This window comes from Epinephelus lanceolatus, chromosome 13, assembly GCF_041903045.1.
Source record: "Epinephelus lanceolatus isolate andai-2023 chromosome 13, ASM4190304v1, whole genome shotgun sequence".
Taxonomy (NCBI): Eukaryota; Metazoa; Chordata; class Actinopteri; order Perciformes; family Serranidae; genus Epinephelus; species Epinephelus lanceolatus.
This window is the reverse complement of record NC_135746.1, coordinates 44,620,608-44,638,922: the sequence shown is the minus strand read 5'-3', so window position 1 is coordinate 44,638,922 and position 18,315 is coordinate 44,620,608. Positions and strand designations below refer to the sequence as shown.

The window sequence follows — 18,315 nt, the reverse complement described above, 5'->3', positions numbered from 1 at the left end:
TGGATATTTTGAACCATGTCAAGTTTATTAAGGAAATCCGTTGTGTCTTTTAGAAATGAAGGAAGCTTGAATACAAGATCTTTGATATGTGAATCAAGATAAATAGAAATAGGCTCAGTTAAGGATTCATTGCCTTACACAATGGGACGTCCAGGTTCTGGCTCAACAGAACTCTTATGGATTTTAGGAAGAGTGTAGAATCGAGGACGTATAGGATACTTTTGAAAAAGAAACTTAAATTCATCTTGCGAGATGAGCATGTCCTCTAATGATTTTTTGAGAAAGGTATGAATTTCATCTTGAAGTCTTATAGTAGGGTCACATGAAAGAGAAACCTCTTCTCTATAGGCTTCTGTACTTTGAACAACCACTGCACCCCCCTTATAAGCCCTACGAATAATGATATCAGTGTCATTACAGAGTTTGTATATGGCTTGTTGCTCACTTGGGCTTATGTTTGAATGCAGTCTCTTTTCAACTTTAAACAAATCATTCACCTCTTGTTCCATGAGCCTACAGAATGTGGCAACAGCAGGGTTCAAGGCCGGGGGAACGAAAGTACTCTTGGCCTTAAGCTTCGTGCTCACCACCGGATAAGACTGGGCAGGGTCAGGTGGAGAAGAGTCATGTTTGGCGGGATTTGCAAAAAGAGTCTGTGAGGAGAATGGAACATTAGTGGGCCCCAGGGGTGGAAATCCCTTGGGGGACAGGGGGGACATGACTCCCCCTTCAATAAAGCTGTCCCCCCTAGAATAATTTGAGACACAATTAATAATTTTTGAACAATGCAGTAGTATTTATTAAAAGCACAATGTAAGCGGTGCTCATTATAATCGTGCAATAATGTGCTATTTAAATCTTAAAAGATTTAGTCCCCCCCTCCTATTCCTAGTAGTCGTATATCTCACACTCTTTCCAACGGGCGAGGCTGCTTGGCAGCAGTAGCAGCGTGTGGCTGGACCCGCTGCCCACATCGCGCATCACAGGGTAAGATGTACACTCACACAGACACAGTTTAACTTACACAAGTTACAACACATCCCATTTACTGTTACAACAAGCCCCAGGCCCAGGCTGATAATATAAACTGTCTGCATCATTTCTCCTGCATTGTTCAAAATCCTACTCAATTACGAGTGCTGCTAAGCTAAAAGATAATGATTAAGCTCAGAGTTTAGTGATAGAGAGGACAGGAGAGAAAGAAGAGGGAGAGGACAGGACAAAAGCAGTCAGTGGCAGAGCGGCTCGTAGCTAATGGGTACCTGTCTGTAGGCTCTCCACCTGTCAGTGAGACAAACATGAAAGACGTGCAGTTTAACCGAGGAGCGGTCATTACGCGCGACTATTACGCACGGTTGTGGCGCAGCGGCTCGTAGCTATGGGTATCTGTCTGTAGGCTCTCCACCTGTCAGTGAGACAAACATGAAAGACGTGCAGTTTAACTGAGGAGCAGTCATTACGCGCGACTATTAAGCACGGTTGTGAGGTGCGCAGCGGTAGATCTCACAGCACACTGTTTATAAACCAGTTTACCAGTTTAATTGCAGGAAATGTTTAGTTGTTATGCCATTTCTTATAAGTATAGACATTCATTCTGCCTGTTGGAGAGATAGAGAGAAGATTAAAGCGTCAAACTGCGGTAAAAGATGCTGTATAAAAGACAGGCTACAACTTTTACAAATTTTACTGTTTATTGTCCCCCCCAACTATGAAATGGGATTTTCGCCCCTGGTGGGCCCTTTGTCAAAAAAAGCTTTCAGTTTGAGTGATCTTAAAAATTTAAACATTTAGTCTAGTTTTAAATGATTCAGCTTTATGAGAAGGGACAAAAGAAAGACCTTTAGCCAGGGTGGATATCTCATCCTCAGACAAGGGGTCTGTAGGACAGGTTGATCACCGATGTGACGCTGTCCTGGACTTGGGTGTGTTGCCTCAGAGATATTGGATAAAGCAAGATACCCCACTGAGCTCACTTCCTGATTCAGTGACGTCAGCGCCACGCCCCCGTAGGAGACTTGCGGCAGCTCTGAATGTATTGTCGTCAATGAGGAAAATGAACATGATCACAACTTATGGTCAATTCTTTCGCCCTATAGTCACTAAAGTAAATGTTGGGTTCATTTTCCACAAGCCACACATCTTACCAACATTCTGACACTGAAGCTGCATTTTTCATCCGCACAGATCAAGATAAAGTTAACTTTGTCCGTCTCAGAAAACAAGTTCTCGCGAGATCTTGTGATCTTGATAAACAGGCGGTAAAATCAGGTGCAAAATCACAGTTAGCTTACAGTTAGTTAGTTTAGGGAGAACAGGCTCTGATTGGAGGGAGAGCTAACCACGCCCACTTAGGAGACAGGAAGAGTAACTGTATTCTTAACATTGGATAAGCCTACGGTGGGGTATCTCCTTTATCCAATATCTCTGGTTGCCTCTGGTGCGAACGGTGTCATCTCCCGCCCCTCCTGGTCCGCTGCCTCGAGCCTTGATCCTTGTGTTGTACCCCACGGATGGTTGCTCTAAAAAACGCCTTTGGCCACTGTTGGATGTCGTGTCGCTGCTGGAGCCCCCGGAAGGAGGAATATCTGTGTGGGGCCTGGTCTGTCTCCTGCGCTGGCGTCCAAACCGTGGTGTGTATCCATCAGAGGACATCCACGGATAAACACGACCATTCTTATAATCCATGGTGTCTCTGCGGTATTTCTCCATCTTATTCTCTGTCAGCTGCTTTTCATAGGAGTCTCTCAATTCAGTGCATTTATTCAGTAGGCTACCTCTTGTAGCTGAGGCTGCTCAAGCTTGATGTTCATTTCTTCACGTAGGATAGCCAAATCAGCTTTAATCTTAGAGAGTTTGTCATCAGCACGTTTGATTATAAGCAGCATGAGATCGAAGGAGCACTTGTTAAGGATTTCACAGCATTTCATACAAGACTCATTGTCACCTCGGCCAAGCGCTGGTTCTTTGTTGATTAGGCCTCTCAGTATCCTCCAGTTGCGCCAGTAATGAGCTAGCGTAGAGCCATGCAAACATGTGCGCACTTCATTCTTTAAGAAGTTCTCATAGCGCTGGGCGAATGACGCTGCAGAGTCCAGGTTGAAGCTGGAAGTGGAGAGCGTGTCTTCAGGGAACAGACTCAAGATGCTCTCAGAGTCTGTGTCAGAGAAAGCAAGCATAGTAGCTCGTACTTGCGTCAAAGAGCATGGATACCAAGAGGCAAAGCTCCGTTGAATTTTTGCCAACAGCCACTAGGGGCGCTGCGGTAGCGCTGCCGCCATTTTGGACTGTTGAGCTTGGACTGTTGCGCCCAGACAACATGCAAGATGTCAAGGAGAGAGGAGAAAAAAAGTAAAAGAAAACAGTGTAGTGCAATTACGTAACTGCAACTACTATCAGTGGAACACCCCGCACCTGGCCTTCCACTGTTTCCCGAAAGATCCCGACAGGTAAGAACTCCTGAGGTGTAAGTTTTAAAGCGTTTTAATATCAATTTAATATGCCAGTTCTGGAGGGAAGCTAACACTATATATATGTATATATATATATATATATATATATATATATATATATATATATATGTATATATATGGCCTCTTGGACCATTTATATCAGATCATTTCATCTATCATTTATATCTGCTTTAGCATTAAAATATATCATATTAAAATAGCCTATATTATTATTATTACTGTCCCCTTACTGTACAAACTGTAAATAAATCTTTATTCCTGACTATGTTATGTCGCCATTAATGTGTTTGCAGTTAAAATATTGATTTTTTTTATTTTTTTATTTTTTGGTAGATTGGCTTATGGGGTGATTTTGAAGGAGTAATTAAGTTAATCTTCTCATAAGTGGATGTAATATGTAAATATGCCATCTAGGCCGTTTTTCTTCATTTTGTTTTTTTTAAAGTCTATATTTTGCTTTACAAAAACGTGAAAAAGCAGCTGTGACCAAGCTATCACGAGGTGAGTAGCATTGTAAGCATAATTAATAGCGATATACTTTAGTTTGTCTGTGTGTTTTTGTATGCAAGCGGGTCTGCTAACAGTCCAAAATGGCGGTGGCAGGACGAAACCATGGGCAAGTCTGTTGCTATGGGGCGTTCTATTGAGCTTCGCCTCTTGGTATCCATGCTCTTTGCTTGCGTTAGCATGTCAATGTCCTGATATGATGCCATCATGCTGTGCCTTGTGAGTGAGGTGCTGTGTTCAGTAGCAGTAACAAACAATGGAAAATACGAGCACTCTCAGAGATAAAAAACTGTGGAGGTACACGGCTCTGTTAACGATATGACAGTCTTTAAAAAGGCCAGCAGCACTCAAGTGTCCATCAAACTTTTTCGTTTATTTTACTCACAGGCAGTTTACTGGTAGCGCAGATGCATTTCAACACTAGGACTGCATCCGAAAGGCCCACTGGCATACTGCATACTACTACTACGTACTACCACTAGATACTACTCCTACCTACTAAACAAGTTGGGTCCATTCAGACATACTAAAAGACTGGTGGGAAAACACTCCATCCGCAGGCAGAGCAGAGGTACTGCACATGTGCAGTACCTCAGCTCTGCCAGCAGATGGATTGCCTATGAAAGCACCCCATGTGCTGGCTTGGCTGAGGTATTGCACCAAAATGAAAGCTGGCCACTCTTGACCCACCGGCAACATGTCTGCAAGCTCTCTCATGCTTCTCAACATGCAAAATGCAAGGCGTCTGCGAGCTTTTGCACATAATAATTAATTCACTGCCACAGTAAGGAATGACATGACATGCCACACTCAAAAACTTAAACTTTGCACTTTGAAGATCCTTTGGTAACACTACATAATACAGCCCGCGACTTAGAGCGTACCTACCGCTCACTTAGAGCGTACCTACCGCTCACTTTGCACCTAATTTAACAGAAGTACTGCGTAACTCTCGCTCACCACCCCCCCCCCATCCCCCCCCTCATTTCCCCCATGTTTTACAGTATAACTAGGCTGCTTCTTACAGCGTAACTCCCGTACAATTACGTCCTACTTTACACCAACTTAGAGTAACTCTTGCTCACTTTCCCCCGCTACTTTCCATGTGTTTTACAGTATAACCAGGCTGTGTGTTAGAGCATAACTCCGTACAATTATGTCCTACTTTACACCAACTTAGAGTAACTCTTGCTCACTTTCCCCCGCTACGTTCCATGTGTTTTACAGTATAACCAGGCTGCGTCTTAGAGCGTAACTCCCGTACAATTATGTCCTACTTTACACCAACTTAGAGTAACTCTCGCTCACTTTCCCCCGCTACTTTCCATGTGTTTTACAGTATAACCAGGCTGCGTGTTAGAACGTAACTCCCGTACAATTACGTCCTACTTTACACCAACTTAGAGTAACTCTTGCTCACTTTCCCCCGCTACTTTCCATGTGTTTTACAGTATAACTAGGCTGCGTCTTCGAGCGTAACTCCCGTACAATTATGTCCTACTTTGCCCGGACTTACAGTGTAACTCCTCCTGGTCTTTTTTTCCCCACCAATCATTTTAAGTACCAGGTATATTAAATTAAATAGTCTGCTGTACAATATGAGCACAGCCTTTCGCTCTTTGCAATTGTTACAATCTTGTTTTTTCTAAGTGTCAGCAGGCAAATTTCACCCCTATTCCAGAGATGTACTATTCATTATGGTTTGGAAAAATAATATGTTGGGAAATGGGTATACAGTATGGAAATTGGCTAATAACAGGCTGGCTGGTAGCAAACTTACCTCTCTAAAATGCACATCTATGGAAGTCTCGTACTGTCATCCAAGGGCAAAACACAAACTATCCAGTAATAAATCCACAATAATGAGTCATTCAAAGTTATAAAATGTTTTTATTATGTGATTACACAGAAAACACATGACAGGCACTATTCCTCTCATCCATACTCCGTAAGTACAGTAACTTTTATTAATTTTAACCTGGTGAGTCCCACTGAGATTGACATCTCATCAATTCTTTTTTTCTTATTTTATGCAAAAATTGTCTGATGACATGTTGTATGGTATTAGTTTGTGACACAAAAGAGAATTGAACAGAACATCTAATCACAGGTCCCTTGCTGTAACATCAGAGGGACATAGTTTGCTTGACATTGTCAACAGAGAAAGTACCGGGTTTATTTTCTTACAATATTCCCGTATGATTCCTCAGTTGTCTTGAAGTTGCTTTAATGTTTGTTTGTTTGTTTGTTTGTTTGTTAGGTTTTACTTTGTTAACTGTAAATTACTAGATCGCTCTGGCATAGTCTCATTGATCAAACAAGGTGTCAATCACAGCCACTCTGCTTAGACCTGCAGTCATTGGTCAAACAGGGAGGTGCACATTTCCCATTGGTTAAGACAGGAAGTACCACCTCTCAGCGAGGCCGAGGGGACAAGCTTGTACTGCGCAGGCACAGGAATCAGACGGCGGAGGGAATCAAGTGAAACTACACAATGTCTACGGTGAGAAGTGTTGCTGTAAACACAACGATAACACTCCGAGATCCTCGCAGGAGACGTGAGGGAGGGACCGAGGACCTGTGCTGTGGGAGTGTTAATGCGTTTATCAACGTCTTGGTGAGTTGATGCTAACGCAGCTAGCGATGTTAGCTTGTGCTGCAGGAAAACGGAAACACGGAGCCAAAACAGAACGCAGCCAGCTTCCGTTTTTTGTGCTACACTTCCAGTCCAGCACTCTTACCACTGTGTAAATGGGAATCGCCTTGTTGTTTACCTTGCTGAGTTTAGCTATATATATATATATATATATATATATGTATATATCACATTTTTCACGTCACTATATCACCGTTTAGACTAATCTGATGTTTGTAAAGTCTATAAACACAATGACTGAACAAACATTAGTATTTTCTCTGTGTGTAATTAATAACATGGTTATCGTAGATTAGCTGGGCTAACCGTTAGCAGTTAGCTGTTAGCCGTAAGCCATTAGCCGTGTCTGTAATAACTCACTAAACTCACAAAGTGGCCCGTGAAAAAAATATTTTCTCCAGCGGATGTCTTAGTTACAACATGATTGAGCTAATTGGAGTAGTCGACAACGGGAGGCTTTTAACGGATGGCGATCCTGATGTTAGCTTTGCTGCTAGTGTTAACGTTAGCTGTCCCTGTCAGCTGCAGCCACTGATGCTTTCTAGACATCGTGATTTCCCAAAACTGAATAAATACCACACATAGCAACACAAAACTGCTTTGCTAGCTCAATCATGTTGTAACGGCTGGATGGTTGATGCGTACATGCTGATTCAGGTGCTATCAGAGCCGATCCGCGCATCACTATGGCTTAATGATCAACTCAGTCAATTAAAACAACCCGTCCTGTGTTAGGAGTGTATGTCGCTGACAGAAAGAAATAAAGAAAGAAAGAAAAGGGAAAAAAAAGATAGAAAAGCAGCGTACACCTCACATATTTATTTCTCACAGGTGCGCACACGTTTGGCTGGCATGCAGAAGCACCGTCTGTGTGTCTGTGTGTCGAGGGTGTGAGCCGCAGCTTCAGCTGCTCAGATAGAGAGGCTGTGTAGCCCGGTGTGTTTTTTCGCTGATTCGGTTCTGCAGGTTTTCTGCTGGTACACTGGAGACGGGGATCAAGCAGTTTGTCTCACTCGGGATAGACTGTGCTTTTTTGGTTCATAGTTTATGATTGACGTGCGATTTATTCGCGTTTAGAGGGAATAAATTTCCGTTATAACGGAAACGTGGGCACAGTTATCTAACGTTATACAAAATACACAGACTAACTAACTACCTAACTAACTGATTGACTAACATAAACAACTGAAAATTGAAAAAAAAAAAAAGAGCTTGCACCGTTAGCTCCGGTAAGGGAAAGCATGAGGGAAAGCGGCTGACCGGAAGTCACGCACAAAAACAACAGAAGTTGATCACTATTTACTTCCGTGTTTGAAAATAAGGTGGATAAGCCGGTTCCGCCGCTGCTGACGCAACTCCTCCTCCATGAAAATATAATAAATAAAATACCATAATAAAAAACCACTACAAAATATTAACTGCCTTTGCCCCTTGCGTTGTGACGCGACACAAATCATGACATGCTCACAGAACCAGGAAATCCTCCGAAGGCTAGACAGTCCCATTTCATTGATGCGGTGTTCGGAGGACGTTCCTGCATCCTTGAAGGACGCGGCCGCGAAGGCTGCGTCCTTCAAGCACGCAGACCCCGAATCGGGACATAGCTATAGTGTGTGTGCTTCCCCTCTACACTACACTTACTTGGCATTGCAATTACTGTTAGTGACCTACTTGTAACTCTAAAATGCTGCACTTGTTTTGCCTCGTGGCCCCTTGCCGTTTGTATTTGTGTTAGTGTACTGTATACATTTGCACTATTATAGTTGGGAATGCTATTTGACCGATGAATAGTCAAGTGTAATACGGTGTGTGCACTGATGTAGCCTACATTTTCAAAATACATTTTGTTATCCATAGTTAAGTGGAAAACAGTTAAGAATGTTTAAAAACACAAACTTTGTAGTTCAAAAGGAAATGTAATCCACTTATTATGGTATAAAAGGCTAATGATTCATGATATGAAATGTAAAGACAAGATAAAGTATTCCATGCCGAGAAAAACTTTACAGTTAAAAGTTTGCTCACTTTGTGTTACTGTGATGTATTTATGTAATAATGATAATGACCACAAAAAGAAATTGAAGTTGATGATGCAACATAGTAATACCTCTCTTTCTGCACAGGTGATGTTTTTTTAAGGATTCTGTGGAAAATTACATGTGGATTTGACATTCAACCTGACGAGGGAGATGGCTAGCCACCCATGACCCCGATCTCTGCCTTGACCCAAGGAGTTGGATCAAGATCACCTTTTATACGGAGGAGCTCATACATTCTTCCATCTCCATCACTGGGTGTCACACTCCAGTATGGTAGTAGTACCACAATGATCTTTTCCACTTGACTTTTGACTTAGAAAGTACATTTGTCAACTGAAACTGACTTGACTGACTATTTTTGACTTAGAAAAACCAAACGGATCACAATAAATCAAGACTAAATTGAACAGTTTATAACAGAAGGAACAAAACTGAACGTAAATAACAAAAACCAGTAGAAATGTGTTATTTTATGTTGTCAGGGACACTTAATTTCATCTTTGGATTGTTTTCAGATGATGTTATTTTGTGAAACATTGAAGTAACTGTGTTCTAACTCACTGGCTCTAATTACACATTAGTTACAGTGGTAGTAGACTGTACTTAGACACTAAGGAGGGGATAACAGTGCAAACTTCATAATACAGCCCGGTTCCCCGTAGTTAGTGTGTACCTCCAGGAGAGCTAGGGTGTACTTACACATTAAGGAGGGGATAACAGTGCAAACTTCATAATACAGCCCGGTTCCCCGTAGTTAGCATGTACCTCCAGGAGAGCTAGGGTGTACTTACACACTAAGGAGGGGATAACAGTGCAAACTTCATAATACAGCCCGGTTCTCCGTAGTTTGGCAGTACTTACAGGAGAGGTAGGCTATACCTAGACACTAGTTACAGGGAAATTAAGATCTACTTAGACACTGATTACAGTTTGATGTGTACTGTATGTACTTCATGTACCTATCTATGTACTGTTTATGTTTTATGATGTTTTATTGTTGTAATTTTGGTTTGCTGCCTTCTTGGCCAGGGCTCCCTTGTAAAAGAGATGTCAATCTCAATGGGACTCACCTGATTAAATAAAGGATAAATGAAATAAATAAAAATTACTGTACTTACGGAGTATGGATGAGAGGAATAGTGCCTGTCATGTGTTTTCTGTGTAATCACATAATAAAAACATTTTATAACTCTGAATGACTCATTATTGTGGATTTATTACTGGATAGTTTGTGTTTTGCCCTTGGATGACAGTACGAGACTTCCATAGATGTGCATTTTAGAGAGGTAAGTTTACTACCAGCCAGCCTGTTATTAGCCAATTTCCATACTGTATACCCATTTCCCAACATATTATTTTTCCAAACCATAATGAATAGTACATCTCTGGAATAGGGGTGAAATTTGCCTGCTGACACTTAGAAAAAACAAGATTGTAACAATTGCAAAGAGCGAAAGGCTGTGCTCATATTGTACAGCAGACTATTTAATTTAATATACCTGGTACTTAAAATGATTGGTGGGGAAAAAAAGACCAGGGGGAGTTACACTGTAAGTCTGGGCAAAGTAGGACATAATTGTACGGGAGTTACGCTCGAAGACGCAGCCTAGTTATACTGTAAAACACATGGAAAGTAGCGGGGGAAAGTGAGCAAGAGTTACTCTAAGTTGGTGTAAAGTAGGACGTAATTGTACGGGAGTTACGCTCTAAGACGCAGCCTGGTTATACTGTAAAACACATGGAAAGTAGCGGGGGAAAGTGAGCAAGAGTTACTCTAAGTTGGTGTAAAGTAGGACATAATTGTACGGGAGTTACGCTCTAGGACCACGCTGCATTTAAATAGGAGACTGATGAGGGTGGTAACATGCCGTGCAACGTCTACAATGAAGAAGAAGACGGAGAAGAAGCCCGTGGTGCGTTTTGGGTAAGTAGTAGCCCTGCAGTATGCTCTGCCATCATACTACAATGTAGGCGTGTTTAGTAGGGGTGGTAGCATACTGCTCCTCCCTACTATGGTTTCGGACATACTACATACTAATTTGGTCTACAACAATCCATACTACTTGGCCTTTCGGACGCAGTCCAGGTCTTCATCAGTGTGTGAGGGTGGAACAGGAAATGACATGTATAAATACTTGTGCTTAACAAGACACAGGTGTAAATTAATTATCAGTTAGCCTGACTGCTCACTTAACTGACAGATGGTCAATATAGAATAAAACAAACATTGTAAAAAGAAAAAATAGAAACTGTGAACAGGCATGAAATTCACGATGAAATTCATACCTTTCTCAAAAAATCATTAGAGGACATGCTCATCTCGCACGATGAATTTAAGTTTCTTTTTCAAAAGTATCCTGTACGTCCTCGATTCTACACTGTTCTGTTCTGTTGAGCCAGTACCTGGACATCCCATTGTGTCAGGCACTTTCTCTTGATCTGTGCAGATGAAAAATGCAGCTTTAGTGTTAGAATGTTGGTAAGATGTGTGGCTTGTGGAAAATGAACCCAATATTTACTTTAGTGACTATAGGGCGAAAGAATTGACCATAAATTGTGATCACGTTCATTTTCCTCATTGACGACAATACATTCAGAGCTGCCCCAAGTCTCCTATGGGGGCGTGGCGCTGACGTCACTGAATCAGGAAGTGAGCAGAGTGGGGTATCTTGCTTTATCCAATATTTCTGAGGCAACACCCAAGTCCAGGACAACGTCACATCGGTGATCAACCTGTCCAACAGACCCCTGTCAGAGGAGGAGACATCCACCCTGGCTAAAGGTCTTTCTTTTGTCCCTTCTTATAAAGCTGAATCATTTAAAACTAGAGTTGAACTGTTTAAATTTTTTTTAAGATATTTTTTTGAGCATTTTGCCTTTAATGGACAGGACAGGTAAGTGTGAAAGAGGGAGAGAGAGAAGGGGGGATGACATGCAGCAAAAGGCCACAGGCTGGATTCGAACCCAGGCCGCTGCGGCAACAGCCTTGTACATGGGGCGCCTGCTCTAAGCCACCGACGCCCCAAACTGTTCAAATTTTTAAGATCAATCAAATTCAAAGCTTTTTTTGACAAAGGGTCCACTAATGTTCCATTCTCCTCACAGAATCTTTTTGCAAATCCCGCCAAACATGACTCTTCTCCACCTGACCCTGCCCAGTCTTATCCGGTGGTGAGCACGAAGCTTAAGGCCAAGAGTTCTTTCGTTCCTCTGGCCTTGAACCTTGCTGTTGCCACATTCTGTAGGCTCATGGAACAAGAGGTGAATGATTTGTTTAAAGTTGAAAAGAGACTGCATTCAAACATAAGCCCAGGTGAACAACAAGCCATATACAAACTCTGTAATGACACTAATATCATTATTCGTAGGGCTGATAAGGGGGGTGCGGTGGTTGTTCAAAGTACAAAAGCCTATAGAGAAGAGGTTTTGAGACAGTTGAGTGACAGTTCTTTCTATGTTTCTCTTTCATGTGACCCTACTATAAGTTTTCAAGATGAAATTCATACCTTTCTCAAAAAATCATTAGAGGACATGCTCATCTCGCAAGATGAATTTAAGTTTCTTTTTCAAAAGTATCCTATACGTCCTCGATTCTACACTCTCCCTAAAATCCATAAGAGTTCTGTTGAGCCAGTACCTGGACGTCCCATTGTGTAAGGCAATGAATCCTTAACTGAGCCTATTTCTATTTATCTTGATTCACATATCAAAGATCTTGTATTCAAGCTTCCTTCATTTCTAAAAGACACAACGGATTTCCTTAATAAACTTGACATGGTTCAAAATATCCACAAAGATGATTTGATTTGCACAATGGACGTCACGAGTTTATGTGTATGTGTAGTATGTGGCACAAATGTGTCACATACTGAAGGGCTAGAAGCACTGAGATATTTTCTCAATCAAAGAGTGGCTCCCATTCCTCCTACAAACTTTTTGGTAGAAATGTCTGAACTTATCCTGAATAGGAACTATTTTAAGTTTGAAGACACCTTTTATTTACAGTGTCAAGGAGTTAGCATGGGTAGCTCCTGTAGCCCAAATTACGCAAACTTATTCATGGGAAAGTTTGAGGAAGATTTTATTTATGATAACAATCCATTTCTGCCCTTTGTAAAATGTTGGTTTCGCTACATCGATGATATTTTTTTCATATTTTCAGGTACTGTTACTCAACTCGAAGACTTTAAAATTTATATGAACTCTAGGATGCCTACTATCAGGTTCTCGCTTGAGTTTAGCTCTAATTCAGTTTCTTTCCTTGATGTAAACGTGTGTAAAGCTGAACAACTGACTACCAGTGTGTTTCGATAAAAGACTGACACTAATAGTTTCCTACACTTTGCTAGCTACCATCCACCTGGTCTCAAAAAAAGAAAGAAAAAAAAGTCTTCCATTTAGTCAACTATTGAGAGTTAAAAGAATCTGTAGTACTGAGGCTACTTTTAATATTCAAGCAGAGGAGCTTTGTAACAGATTTTCAGCTAAAGGTTATGATAAAAAGACTCTTGACAAGTGCCTGGATAAGGTAAAACAAGTAGACAGAAAGTCATTGCTGTCCTCTAAAACACGCTCTCCAAAAGCTTCACGTTTAGTCTGTGCCACTACATTCTCTAATATCTCTGCAGACATTAAAAATTGTGTCAAGAAACATTGGTATATCTTAGCGAGGGACCCATAGGTTGGCCATTTGTATAAAGACTCTCCAATTTTTGCCCAAAAACGAGCCCCTAATTTGAGAGACAAACTGGTGAAAACTGACTGGTTTTGTTCGCCCACAACATTTTCTGTCTTCACTGCCCAATGGGAATGTCCCCTGCCGAAATTGTGTGCATTGTAATGCTATGATTAAGGGTAATTCTTTTATACATCCACACTCTGGTCGTAAATATCCAGTGAAGAGCAGGATTTCCTGCAAGACCAAATTTGTAGTCTACCTTCTTAAATCCCCGTGTGGCCTGTGTTATGATGGTAAAACAAAGAGAGAACTCAAGACCCGCATCTCTGAACATAAAAGCAATATTAGGAACAAAGATGAGAAGTTTTCTGTGGCAAGACATTTTCACAGTGCTGGACACGAAGTTTGTACCCTCAGATATCAAGGTATAGAAGAGATTAAACATTTAAAACGCGGTGGCAACAGAGAAAGAGTTTTATTACAAAGTGAAGCATTCTGGATACATACACTTCAGACTGAGCATCCCAGAGGCATGAATGAGGAACTCTTATTAAGTTGTTTTCTTTGATCTTCTGTGTACTTTTTGCATTTTTGTATATTCTGCTGCAGATGTTTTATATAAGATTTACTGTACCTCAGCAGCAGCAACATGGTACTTTATGTTTTTACTGTGCCTGTTAGAATTTTTCACACTGCCAATAGTGTACTAAGCACTCTAGCACTTTGTCTATTTTTACTGTGCTGGCCTTCTTGTAATACTATGCGGTCTTGGTACTTTACTCATCCTTACTGGGCCTATACATCATTGTTGTGTCCAATATAATGTTTATGTCTAGTACTAGACTATTAAGATTGTTGTCATAGGGGAATTAACTACTCATATGTGGCACGTTCTATTCAGTGCCTCGATGGGTACCTTTTCTCCTATTATGCCTGTTCACAGTTTCTATTTTTTCTATGTATTTTTACACTGTTTGTTTTATTCTATATTGACCATCTGTCAGTTAAGTGAGCAGTCAGGCTAATTGATAATTAATTTTCACCTGTGTCTTGTCAAGCACAAGTATTTATACATGTCATTTCCTGTTCCACCTTCACACACTGATGAAGACCTAGTGTCAAAACGCGCCTGTGCTACCAGTAAACTGCCTGTGAGTAAACTAAACGAAAAAGTTTGATGGACGCTTGAGTGCTGCTGGCCTTTTTAAAGACTGTCATATCGTTAACAGAGCCATGCACCTCCACAGTTTTTTTTATCTCTGAGAGTGCTCATATTTTCCATTGTTTGTTACTATAGACACCACATCAACAACATCTGTATCAGGGCAGTCAGAAAGCTCAAGTGCAGCAGACTCCTTGTTATTTCCAACAATTAGCTGCAACATTACTGAACTCAGTCCAGTGAATCAAGGACCACCATGAATAAAAGAATGTCCTATGGCACGTCCAGCTACTTGGAAAAGGTCTCCATCTATCAGGGGTCTGGAAGTGGATGGGACCTTGTGATTGCCTGTCCCATTGAACAGAAGAGTTCTGCCAGTGCTCTCTGAGAGTCAAAAAAACAAAAGATCCTTTATTTCATAAAGGAGCTACCTTAATTTGATAATACAGGTGTGCCTGATCATGGTTGTGACTGCTGCAGTAAGGCACATCTGGATTAATCAATTTGGCATGTAATGTAAGACAGGAAATAAAGGAGCTGCTTTAATTTAAGGAAGTAGTGGAGCTGGGCATGAAGCCTATTCAGCTAGTTAAAAGGTTTACTTCAGTTTTAAGTTGCAATCATTGTTCTTGTTACAAATTCTGCAGTAAAACACATTTAATGAAAGATACTGTTGGGAATAGAATGATGTTATGTGTTTTACTATAAGTTGTGTTTCACTATATAAGTTTTAGATGTGTGAACAATGAGAATACTGAGATGATTTCAGCTGATCTGAATGTGTTTGCTTTGCAGAAGTGGAGAAGTACAGGAGAGGAAGAGACATGAAGTCTGAGGAGCACATACCGCAATGCTTAGATAATTAGTTTCATATATGGTAAAAAGAATAGAAAGTGATATACAGATAGTAAGGTACAGCACGTGTAGGGAGATGTGTTGTTCTCTTGTCTTTCAAAACAGGAACCACGCCCCCACCGCCAGCGGGAAGGAGTCAGATTAACAGGAGGCAGGGGTGTGGTGTGGTGAAGGAGGAAGTGGAACTGCCAATGAGAAGAGGACAACGCCTTGCGTGCACAATGACACTCTGTTACGCTCAAATATACTGGGTCAGGGAAAGGACAGGAGGTCAGACTTCGTGAACTGACACACCTTTGTTGTTCGTCAGGGACGTGAAGTTGAGACCCAGAGCTCTGTAATTTTATTCCTTTACTGCTTAATAAACTACATTAACTGAGACCGAATATCTTCTCCTATTGTTTCATTAAAGAACACGCAGGACTGAGCTCACACATAGCACATTGGAGAGTAGGATGAGACTCTTAGTCCATCAATTGGTGACCCCGACGTGATGAAGCCGGAGGAGTGACGGGACAAAAGACATTCAACAGCGGAGGACAGCAGTATCGTGACAACACTTGCCGCGGCCTAAAAAGAAGGTAAGCAGACGCCTGTTTTATCAAAGTTCTGCAATTGGAAACACTAAAACTTATGTTGTCATTGTACTAAAGTCTCCTAGTCTAAAATGTAAAGGAATAAAATTAAAACAAAACACAAAAGTGAAATGCCCCGGGGCAGGGTGAAAGGCCCTGGAGCAAATCATAAATTTGACTCCTAAATACGAAACATAGTCAACACCTCGACAGGACAGGGTGAAAGGCCCTGGAGCAAATCATAAATTTGACTCCTAAATATGAAACATAGTCGGGTGTAAGGCCCTGGAGCAAATCATAAATTTGACTCCTAAATATGAAACATAGTCGGGTGAAAAGCCCTGAGATTAGGTTTTCCATCTAATCTCTAAAAAAGAAAAAGACGAGTGTCCTGAGGTGGATAAGCTCGGGGGGGAACCCATAAGGTTGCTCCTTGGACAGCTGAGAATATAGTCTGAAGACACGGGTTGTCTGAGGTTGAAAGACCTTTGTGTAGATTGTTACAACACAAAAAAGAGGTTACAGAGTTCTGCGGGCAGGGGAGCGTTTTCCATGTGATCCCTAACACTGAATACTATCGCTCATGTTGAGACATCTATTCAATGGTCCGCAGAACCACCCTGATAGTGGGAGTGTAAATAAATAAGTCTTTTAAGGGGATATTGTTGTGTGGGTGGCTTACCGACAACCAGCTATTTTTACGGGGCGAGAGAGTTGTGTAGATTCTATTAGAGGTGACTCAAATTCCTGCTCTCTCAGTGCCTGAGCGGTGGTCGTGTTCTGTGGGGAAGAAAAAGAGGAAGCTGTGTAATTTTGCCTTAAGATAGAAGCTAGTTGTCACCGAGCCATAGGCATCCCGCACCCTCCTAGGAGAGTGGTGTAGAAGCTTGGATGTGTCGGCCTGCAACTGGTGGAACTTAAGCAGCGAAATTACAGCGATAAAAGGGGAATAATAAGCCCGCGTGAACTGCATTGTAGAGCGGTCACGTGGCACAAAGCATTGTGTACAGTTTTGTTTTTTGAATAATAAGCCCGCGTGTACTGCATTGTAGAGCGGTCACTTGGCACAAAGCATTGTGTATAGTTTTGTTTTGTTTTTGTTTTTTATTGTGTGCAGCAGTACCTTACTGGTAGAAACAAGTCAGAGCGGAAGAGGGACAGAGAAACGTGATGATCGGCGAATTCGACAGGGACTGTCGCGAGCAGGGAGGCTGCCCTCCCATGCTGGTAAAAACTCAGTTTAGGGAAATTAGAAAACAGTTGTTGTCAGGAGTAGAGGATAAGCGGAGACAGGAAGTTGGTAGAGAGTTTGATGAGCTGTGGAAGGCATTACAGGCACAAGGTGAGTTGCCTGGGGATGATGAGGAGGGAAATGTCACAAAGAAATTGCAGGCTGCAGAAGTAAAAGCACAAAATGATGTGGAAGAACACGCTAAAAAGGAGAATGAACCTAAATTTATAAAGAGAAAATGGAAAAATCAGAAAGAAATGAAGGAGCGCAAACGAGCTCTGCTCCATCAGATGGCAGTTACAGCCATGGCCTATTGGAAAAACACAGACAAAAGTCACAAAAAACAAAACAGAGATAAGCAACCTCTGTCTGCTCCTGCAAAGGATCCAGCCTCACCCCCACCAGAGCCCACCTCTAATAGGTTGTATCCTGAGCTACCCCAAACACCCACAGCTTCAATTCCCCCACCATATTCAGGGAAGAATATGCAAATGCCAATGTTGATGATTAAAGACGGTGTGCTTAATACAGATGTGACAGGGGAAGAAGAGTATGTGAAGGCCAAAGAGGAAGTGATGAAGGAAATAAGACAGGGAATACTACAGGTGGAAGCATTGAGACAGGACGTGATGAGTATTGTGGCGGGCGCGCGGAATGTGCATCAGGAGACTCTGAGATCCGCAGACAGTAGTAGGGACATGCAGGATGATGTGCGCAGCATAGAGAGCAGAGACAGCAAGAAAAGCATGAAACAGAGCCCTCTTTCCTCCAGCACCCCTAAAGTGGAAGCAACGGAGGAGGAGCCGAGACCACTAGCAGAGGCAGTGTTTCAGTTGAGGGCACAAAGAGAGAGGTCAGATAGAAGCAACAGAGAAAGGAGAAATGAGGAAAGGATAGAAGAACCAGAGGAGTGTTCTGAGATAGAGGAGATGGAGGATGAGGAAAGTCAAGGATGGTCAGGGTCAGACTCTGAGGGTGACTATGATACAAAGGCTGTAAGACTAACAGGAATAATGAAATCAATCAAAATGCCACACAGTGCTGCGAGCTCACGTTCAGGTCGTCCACGTTCTCCTTATAATCTCCGACAAAATAAGAACAAGCCAAAAACATTCGCCATGCCACTCCTGGAAAAGACCCCA

The 18,315-nt window shown here is 41.8% G+C and overlaps 1 long non-coding RNA gene across 1 annotated transcript; it reads left to right on the top strand.

The window, feature by feature from the left end:
- Positions 1 to 6,403: 6,403 nt before the first annotated feature.
- LOC144466573 (uncharacterized) lies at positions 6,404 to 9,868 on the top strand. The gene is made up of 2 exons (XR_013493185.1): positions 6,404 to 6,594; positions 8,757 to 9,868. It is a non-coding gene; the product is annotated as an uncharacterized LOC144466573 (long non-coding RNA).
- Positions 9,869 to 18,315: the final 8,447 nt, after the last annotated feature.